Source organism: Sturnus vulgaris, chromosome 5 (genome assembly GCF_052056855.1).
Source record: "Sturnus vulgaris isolate bStuVul1 chromosome 5, bStuVul1.hap1, whole genome shotgun sequence".
NCBI classification, from domain to species: Eukaryota; Metazoa; Chordata; class Aves; order Passeriformes; family Sturnidae; genus Sturnus; species Sturnus vulgaris.
The window spans coordinates 2,311,827-2,319,861 of record NC_142247.1 but is presented as its reverse complement, the minus strand read 5'-3'; the positions used below and the strand labels follow the sequence as shown (position 1 = coordinate 2,319,861).

Genomic DNA, 8,035 nt, shown 5'->3' with positions numbered 1-8,035 from the left:
ACCTCGATATTACTATCGTAGCTGTTTCACTCAGTGATGGGACAGAAACTGAAAACTTGCTGCTTTTTTTTTTTTTTTTTAACAAGAACTTTCATGGTCAGACATTTAGAACAATGCTACTTCAATCTTGCCTTGGTAATCTGAACCCCAGCACGTACCTGTGCCTTTCTGCTATTTGTGTGTGCTGCTGGAATAATGGAGCCATCCTAATTTCAAGCTGTCCAAATTCAGAAAGCTCCTCAAGTTAGAAGCAGAGCTGAGTGAAATTGCTGGCAGCAGGTATCTGAGGAGGCTGGGACAGCAGGGGTGTGTGGTGCTGGCTGCATCAGGATGGGTTGGACATGGGTGTGAATCCCAAAGCTGAATTTCTTGAGGTGCATGTGAATTATTTTCAGTGAATTCCATGGACCGAGTCCTGAAGCCTTTTTAGGCTGAATAAAGGGTGTTTTCTCCTATAAAACTGCTCCACTGGCTTGAGGAGACATTTGTTCCAGGAATGTGATGCTCTGACAGGGTCAGGGAGCACTCACAGCACTTCCCACATTTCTAGTGCTGAGCTCCATCTCCTCTTCCTTTGCCAGATAGAAATGTGAGGTCCATCAATGGACAGCACCCTTGGCTAGCTGCTTCTGGTTACACCCAAAGTCTGGGAGTTCATGCACCTGTGTGCCTTTATTTTGGGTGGTTTTTAGCTCTTTGCATGAATTTGGGTCACATCAGGCAGCAGCCTGCTTCAGAGGGGCTGCTGCCATGCACAGCCAGAGCAAAGCTCCCCATTTAATTATTATTATGCTTAGGAACACATTACCTCTCTCCAAGTCCCCATAATGTCATTTTGATGGTTTGTTGTTTTTTTTTTCCTGCCATTGCTCTACCTCCTGCTTTGTGCAGCTTTCCTGAGCTGGCAGGGAATGTCAGAGCTGTGTCATCCAGAAGCACTGGGCCACTCCAGCCTCTTGCAAAGCACTGGGCACACACTTGAGCATCCTGTTTGATGTGTGAAGTGCAGCCCCCCAGGGCTCCAGAGCTTCACCCCGAGCTAATGCCAAGTAGAACCTTTTCTGCTCTATGATATGGAAATGCCAAGGTAATTTCATGCTTTGTAAAGCTCTATGAATATTTTTAATTATGGCGAAAACGCCATGGAAATGAAGATTGTTCTGGGTTTCATTGTTGCACGTAGTTTTGTGTGACTCTAATTTCATAGCAAATTAGTTCACTTGGCACTTTGAGGTTTGTGGGTTGAAGAAGATGAACCCCATATTTGTCATGGGTTTGATAACCTTGGCTAAGCTAATGTAGGCCCTTTTTTGCACACTGCTAGAAGTGATGAATTTATTTTTTTTTTATGCCACCCCCACGTTGGAGACTGAGGATCTGAAATGCCTCTGAAGTATAATATTTCTCCACACTCTTTCAGCAGAATTCAATGCCTCCCTGTAAGGACCATGTGGGTCAGGGCAGAGGACAACATGTTAATTAGCATTTATCAGCTCAAATTTGGGGTTCTCTTCAGAACCACTGGGAGATTTTCCCTGTAAAATCTTTCCTGCCTTGTAGGAAACTTGGGGCATCAGAGGGTTTGCTTTAGGACACAGGAACTGGAGAGAGCAGCTCAGGGCTGAGCTTTTGCTGACTGCCCCTGGCAGCACAGCACAGGCACCTGGTGAATTCCTGTGTCAGGAGACACAGCTGCCTGCCCCATCATATTCGATTTCTTCCCAAAAATAAGGCATCCTGTGTGTGCTGAAGTTAAAAAAAAAAAAAGGCAAATCCTGTTAGTGTGAGAATGTGTTAGCTCATAATTGATGTATTTGACATATTAATGTGCTAATTTATGTAAACTGGGTAGACTGTGGAAGGTGATCATGAAAAATGAAAGCAGGCTACTTTTAATGAACTCTTGCAAATAGGTGTGTAGTGGGTCTAAAAATGGAGGGGGGTTTATAGAGGTGTTCTAACACTTAAGTTTCAAAAAGATTTTTTTCTCCTTCCTACTCTTGGCTATCTTTCAAGTACTCTGGAATAAGCCCAGATATAATGTACAGGAAGGCAAAAATGAAAAAAAAAAAAAAAGAAATCATGCATCACTCTGTTCTTTGTGTTTAACCGTTTTTTTGACCTCTGAGATTTTGAAATGCTAAAGATTGAAGTTAAATAACAAACATTTTTGCCTTAGCTGGTAAATCTACAGATTGTCTTGCTATTTCCATATGATAGGTAAAATTCTCTTAAATCCTGCCAACCCACTTTCCTTGGTGATTAGAATACCTGACTGTGCCAATAATATATTTGCTGAATCTTCTCTTTTCTCTCTCTCCTTTGAATGAAATTCACCCCCTAGGAAGTAAATTGTTAGTGAATGAAATGGGATTTTTATGAATACATTCATGATTCCAAACGATTTTCCCCATTCTCACTTTGCTGCAGGCCCACTTTCCACAAGGAGTTTCTTTTGAAATTGTTTACTCTGAGTGCCCAGTAATTGGCACAATTAATTAAATAGTGTGACCCATGGTTTAGTCAGCTCTTGTTGCCTGATGGATCAGCTGGGATTTTCTGATACTATAAAAATATATCCAAAGTAAAAAGGAAATGGGAGTGGAAAGGCACTGGTCTAAGGCATGAATATTTATATTGGGATATGGTACCCCCATACCATGGAGAGAGAGAAAATATTCAGCACAGATGCCAGGGAAGAAAAGGATATTTTCTGTGCAAAATTTCAGCTCCTACTGTAAATTTCTGGGGAGAGAAATGCTTCCTGTAACTGTGACTCAGATTTCTGTGAATCAATAGAGCTGCTGAGGGTCAGAGGAAGTCAGTATATTTCAGAGGTGAAAGGTGCTAAAGGTCTGTGGCTGGCTGGAGCCCAGTTTTTATTATAGTTTTGGGGGTTTTTTTTAATAAAAAGTCTGGATGGTTCTGCAATGAAAATTACAGTTGAATTACTGAAAATTACCCCCCAGAAGGATCTACCCATCTTAAGCAGAACAACTCCCCCCCTTTTTTTTTTTTTTTTTCCCACTTTTTTCAATTTGTTTGGCTGTAGAAGTTGCTAGAGACAGACAGAAATTCCCAACTTGCCTCTTTCCCCAGTGGCAGTGTGCCTTTGACCTGCTTAGATCATAGACAAAAATGAAGAGGCAAGTTGCATCTGGAAGGAAAGTTCCACTGAAGATGCAATAGAAAATAAGAACAGTTAGAAACAGCAGTGATTTTTTTATTTTTTATTTTTTATTTTTCTCAACCATATCCGCTGAGACTGGAGAGAAAAGTGTAAGAGTAAAATAGATTTTTTTGCTCATTATAAAGTAAAGGTAAATATATGAATGTTTTTTATACAGAACTATGTTCACAGAACTCACTCTGTTTCTCAGATACCCTGGGACAGATAAATGAAAGTGGCATACACTCTTTAAATGTTAAATAATCTCATTGGCCTTGTGGGTATGTTTATTCCTTCCCTTCTGAAAAATAAACCCCACAAAAACCAACTCAGTGCCTCTCCACACCCTGTTTCAGTGGTGAGGGAAAGAAACATCAGACAAAAATCTGACATGTGCTTATTTATGAGGAAAAAAGTCAATGTCAAAGACAGATTTCTGACTGCTTTAGGAAGGGGAACGACCTTTGGCAGAATAGTTCACTGCTTCTCCTGCACTGGAACAATAAAAAGTGTCTGGAAGTTGAGCAGGTTCCACATCTGAAGTGTGTCAATCATTCTTGTTATGAAAAGACAGATTAAAAAAAAAAAACAACAAACCTGACAGCTTGTTTGTTAGGGGGGGGCACACTTTTAGAAGTCACAGGGCCCTTCCTTATCAAACTGAAATCTAAGATAAATTTGCACTTGAACACAGAAGTGCCAACCCATGTACATTATTCTAGCTGCCCTTTGCACTTGTTTTTGTTATTGTTTTATCCACTGCTGTCATTGAAATGAAAAAACTTTAGGTGAGAATGCATCTGAGAAAGATCCACACTTTATTTTCTTAAGAGCATTTGTCAGTGAAAAATAACTTTGCTTTGAAAACTTCATGGACCAGGATGACTTTTACTGAGAGTGGGGTTTTTTATAAACCTCCTTTCATGCCATGCTTATCCAGACTTGCTGAGGCCTGTAAGTCTTCATATAAATCTGGGTTTATCCTGCAACTAGGAATAAATGCTAATTTACAGCTTTTTTTCCCTAGGCCAGGCAAAGTTGGTAGATCTGACAGAATGTTGCTTTGGGGTTTTCAGGGATAAGGGAAGAATTTACCATAAACCTTAAGTCCTCATAAGCTACCAGCAGGAACACTTAGACAAACATTTGAAACCATGAAACATCTTGATTTCTATTTTTCTCTGATCATCTAAGGTGGTATATGTTAATTAATACAGGTTTAGTTAGGATGACACATTCATGAAATTGCTGATTAAAGCAAACATCAGTGTTTTAATTCATCATTAAATAAAGGTAAAGCTCTAGCACTGTAACTAACACAACCTTCAAGGGGTTGATGAGCTACCTGAGAAGTTCTTGCAACTCTCAAGAGCTTTTGATGATGCTGAAACTCTCAAGTGTTTGATGTGGGGTCCTCCTTGTAGGTGGTACTCTCAAAACACAAGGGGATTTTCTTTAAACAGTTTTTGTTTTCTAGAGCTGTGTCTTATAATGCCTTTATATATTATCTATATAATATCTATATTATAATGAAATACTTTATCATGTTTCTGCACATCAGAAAATAATTCCTGCCCAGCTTTTACAGTAAATCTAGTGAGTAGGGACAGGACCCTGTACCAAAATACCAAGTTGGGCACCTCTCTGTCAGTCCCCTCTGCTCTAAGTTATGATTCTTGCAGCTGCATTGAGAACCAAAGTCCCCAAGCCTGCTCTGATAGGTACCCACTGCAGCCCAGAGTTTGTCATAGACCAAGAAAAAATTAGGATGTCCTCCAAGCAGAAGAGACCCCGAAGGAAAAATGAGAGATGTTTGTAATGCAACGTGGTCTTGTCATGAATTCATGTTGTAATGGAGGAGCTGGATTTTAATGATCCTTGTGGGTCCCTTCCAACTCAGAATAGTCTGCAATGCCCTAAATGACCTTTGCTGAGTTCTGGGAAAAGGTGGGAGGGATCCACAAGTGTCAGTTTGATGTGAGTGAAGAGAAGATTTCCATGCAGTGATGGAAAGCCTTCTGGTCAGCCTGAAGGACTCTGTACTGCAGGAGCTCCACAAAAGCTCAGGGCTTCCACTGAGTCCTTCTACAGGGCTGTCTTAGCAACTGGGAATATGTCAAAGCTTCTGCTGTGCCAGGAAGGGTTTTTTCACGTTTCTGGAATGTAAAGAAGAGACAGGGAAAAGAAATCAGTTCAAATTACCAAAATCCCAATATCTCAGAAAAGTCATGTTTGACTCCAGAACAAATATTCCCCATCTGGGCCCTTTTTCCTGATTTTTATTTTTTAGGTTTTTCTCAAATGCTTGTGTGCTTTTCATCCAAATAAATGAAATTCCAATTTGTGAGGCAGTCTGTTGGACACTTCCTTTCCCCCTGGGCTCATGGAGAGGGTTGTAGAGAATCAGTGTCTTTCTCTAACTGACCACTTACAAATTAAAATTTCTTTTTCCATGAGTACATAAAATTTATCTCATTGTCTTTATTTTTAAAGCTTTGCTGGTTTATTAATAGGTGAGCTGTTTTTATTATTTAGATTCTAGAAACAAATAAGTGTGACTCTGTTTTCATAGATCCCCTTCTTTTTTTTTTCCTCTGCTTTGTATATCCTTCTGAAGGATTAGGTTCTATTTACAAATTGGAATCTTCCAAAGCACTGGCCTTTTTTCAAAAAAGTTGAGTAATGCTAGACCCCCATAACTTAAAGAGGATGCAATCCTTGAATTCTCTTGGCTGCATTTTCCTCAGCTTGAACAGCCAGATCAGAAAACTTTATTATCTTGGTACTTTATTGAAGGTTTCATTGCAGAAATGTTCCTCACTTCTTTCAGCTATTGTTCACTCTCTTTGATTCTGGTAGTGTTGTCCTGAGGCTAAAATGCTACTAGAATTTTATACTTTTTTTTTTTCCTTTTAAATATCTTTAATCTTTTAGCCTTGCTTATGCCATCATCATTTTAATGTCTAAATGTTTGTAAATAAGTGGAATACTGGAGAAGAAAGGAGCATAAAATACAGTCCTAAGGACAAAAATCATTGACTATTTAAGTTCAATTTACTTAATAAACAAGAGGTTCCCATTCTAAAGTTCCTTCTACAGCTCTCAAATACTGGTGAAATTTTAGTTTCCTAAAGAAATTCACATCTTTGTCTTTCAGAGAACCTCTCTTCATCCTAAACCTGAATACTGCAGGAAATTTAGCTATGGTTAACCCCTTGCATACCAATTCCAGATAATGCTTCAAATGCTACCTGGGTGGTGAGCACACAAGAGAAGTCTGTGTCCTTCACTGGTAGCATTGAATATGTCTCTAATGTCCCCAGCTTCTTATAAATGAACATATGAATAGCATTTGCCTTTTGGATTTCTAAATTTTGGCTTTGTGCCAGTATCTACACGGGGCCTGAATTTCTCCTTTGCTCTCTGGATTAATCCCCATCAAGTGTGGCAAATCTTTGCTCAAGGGCCCATTTCACTACAAAATAAGCACATCCCTCTCTGGCTTTGGCCACTTTGAAATTAAGCTTTTTTTGACTGAGTGTTCAAATTATAAGGAAATCAAAAATATGCCCTGTAGAAGCTGGGCCATGCTCTGAAACACAGATTTCTTATTGTCCACTTTAGCAGTGCTGTTGGAAAACAGCTTTGTAATTGTTTGGTTTAAATGACATTCCCACTAGACTGTGATAGAGTTCATCTTGTCTCAATGACTTAGAAAATCTGAAAACCATCCCAGAATCTACTTTTAGCCACAACTTTATTTTTTTTAAGGAAGAGTGAGATGGTGGCCCATTACTCTAAGTAATGGAACTACACCTAGATCCAAAGTTGCTCTGAAGTTTAACACCCCAGACACAGCTATTTATTATTCTTACACTTGCAACCCTATTTTGTTTGAATTGATGATTGTTTTAGCTCTGATAGCATTACCAAGGATGCATCCTTATTTATACCAGCTGTGAGTGAGAGTGGTCCATGACAAACCAGATTCTGAGGTAGTCCTCTCATTTTGGAAAGACCGTTTTCATCGTGGTGGTTGAATAGGGAAGGTGTTTAAGTGCTTCGGGATTTTGTTTTGGTTCCTCAAAGTGTTTGGTGGGGTTTTTTTTGTTTTTTTTTTTTCTTTTTTTTTTTCTGGGTATATCATCTTGAGCAAGACTCTTGCTAAGGTGTTTGGAGATGGCCCTGATTAACTTGCAGGATGTGGAGAAAAGAGGGAGGTGACCTCGATTTTCTCAGTGTTACCCTCACATCCCCGAGCCCGACTATCTTGTGGGACAGAATGAGTTCTCCATCCCTTGCGGGTTCAGCCCTGTACCTCGAACATTTGAAGAGCTGTCCAGAGGTTTAAGCTGACTCCTGAGCACGGCCACAGCGATGTTGTGCCTTCTGTGGTTCCTGGGTACCACTCCTGCTCCGCCCGCTCCTTCCCCTGCCCCACCAGGAGGGCCCCCGGGATGCTGGAGGGATGCTGGCGGCATTTCTGTCCCCCGATCGCGGCGGGGCAGGCAAAAAGACATCGGGGAGGGGTTAAGGAGGACGGTGAGGATGCCTTTTTGCCCGCCGCCTTGTGCTGCTGCCCGCGGGGAGGAGATGCTGCGGGGAGAGGAGGGCCTGGGGCAGGGCGGTGCGGGGGGCGAGGGCGGCGGCTCCTGGCTCCCATCACCTCCCATCGTCTCCCGGCTCCCATCTCCCACCTCCCATCATCTCCCGGCTCTTATCTCCCATCTCCCACCTCCCGGCTCCATCTCCTACCTCCCAGCCCTCGCCTTCCGCCGGAGCCGGCGAGCGCCGCGATCGCCCAAACTCCTGGGAGGGGAGACAACACCCGCCGTCGCCTCCTCTTCCTTCTCCACCTCCTCCTCC

The 8,035-nt window shown here is 41.4% G+C and overlaps 1 long non-coding RNA gene across 1 annotated transcript; it reads right to left on the bottom strand.

Annotated features, from left to right (window-relative positions):
• Positions 1-3,970: 3,970 nt before the first annotated feature.
• Positions 3,971-7,677, bottom strand: LOC148223502 (uncharacterized). Its single transcript, XR_015803614.1, has 2 exons — positions 7,488-7,677; positions 3,971-5,325 (listed from the first exon to the last, which is right to left on the bottom strand). It is a non-coding gene; the product is annotated as an uncharacterized LOC148223502 (long non-coding RNA).
• Positions 7,678-8,035: the final 358 nt, after the last annotated feature.